The 1,554-nt window shown below is 34.8% G+C and overlaps 1 pseudogene; it reads right to left on the reverse strand.

Annotated features, from left to right (window-relative positions):
- Window positions 1–611: 611 nt before the first annotated feature.
- Window positions 612–1,280, reverse strand: LOC147627420 (uncharacterized; annotated as a pseudogene).
- Between the last annotated feature and the right edge of the window lie 274 nt (window positions 1,281–1,554).

The following is a 1,554-nucleotide window of genomic DNA, read 5'->3' on the forward strand; positions in this document are numbered from 1 at the left end:
TTAGACAAATCTACATTTTCCTTACATCACATACATCACCTGTTCCCATTATGCATTTGTACCTATGGAAGCTACTTCTTGGAGGCATTTGGTAGAGTATAGAGTCCCAAAGAGTTGTGATACTCCTCTTACTTGAATTTTTTGATGCAAAGCATCCATTGCTGGCATTTCCATCATATTAAAGGTTTATAGTGCAGTTGCAAGTGCAAAAAAGCCCATGGATTACAAATTTTTAAGTCCATATGTGATTTACTGCCTCATTCAAAAAAATCATCTATACATACACAATATAGCACAATAGGTGTAGCGATCCCTTTGTTTCCAGACAAAGAAAGGTTTGAACCTGAAAACAACGTTATGAGATTTGAATATCTAGGTACTTTCCCTTGAACCTTAAATAAAGTTCAACTTTGAATTAAGTTATAATGTGTTAGATATACCAACCAATATCTAGAGTAATTTAAATAAGCTTTTAAATTACCCATGGCTCACCTGAGGCTCCTCAAGAAGATGGATTAGATGTTTCACATATGAACATCTAGCTAGTATTTTACTACAAATATCTTTTTTGTTAGGGGACACCCTTGTCTCATCCATCCAGAATTGAAATGCTATGTCTCATCCATCCAGAATTGAAATGCTATGTCTTTCACATCTTGAGTGATGTGGGCTTTCTTCCCGTCATGTCTGTGACATGTGGATACAAGCAATGATCCATCATCTTCATTTTCCATTGTTAATAACTGATGCTTGGTTGAATATAAATTTCTTTTGTGGATCCCCATAAGCTTGACAGCTTGTGGAATGCTCATGTCAGTAATTTGCTCCTTGGTTTCACCATTCACCAACATCAAGAGAGATGATTTCTTCATGAAAAGATCATGTAAAGATCTTGGTACCTTAACATGATTTAAAGTATTATAGACATTTCTTAGAATAGCCGATTCCAATTTCTTTGATTTTTGGCTATATTGCATGCTCTTGAAAACAAGGATGTCAAAGAAGTTGCTGAAAGATTTCCATTCTAGTACTTGCATCCATACCCATTGTTAATCTATCAAAGTGTTATACCATCGATTGGCATATCTTCCACTTCTTTCGTTCATCTACCACCATAGTATTACTTTTAGTCACCATGTTCATCATTCTTGCTCATTGTGCTTTTGCTTTTGAAAAGCCAAGTATTCTCTTAGTGATTTCCTACTATTCATATTAGCTTCACTTTCAGCTTCTATATTCAAGGATATTGAGCTCCTAGCCATTTCTTCAATTTGCACCATTGTTGTAGTATTTTGAAGGACTTCAATAGTGTTGTACCTTTCAGTAGTGTTGTACTTTTCAGCAGTACTTTTCTTGCAACATGAAGATCACTTTTTAGTACTTTTTGCACTGATGAAGTGCTTTTCAGTAGTGTTGAAGAACTATCATGTGGTGATTATGCTACTTCTCAGAGTAAGCAAGTATAAAGTTTTATACCTACATGATGATGCTTCTAGCAATGATAAAGTACTATTGAATTGAGCTACCATTTCTTCAATTTGCACCATTGTTGTA

This window comes from Cibotium barometz, chromosome 20 (genome assembly GCF_041138505.1).
Source record: "Cibotium barometz isolate CiBa-2024 chromosome 20, ASM4113850v1, whole genome shotgun sequence".
Taxonomy (NCBI): domain Eukaryota; kingdom Viridiplantae; phylum Streptophyta; class Polypodiopsida; order Cyatheales; family Cibotiaceae; genus Cibotium; species Cibotium barometz.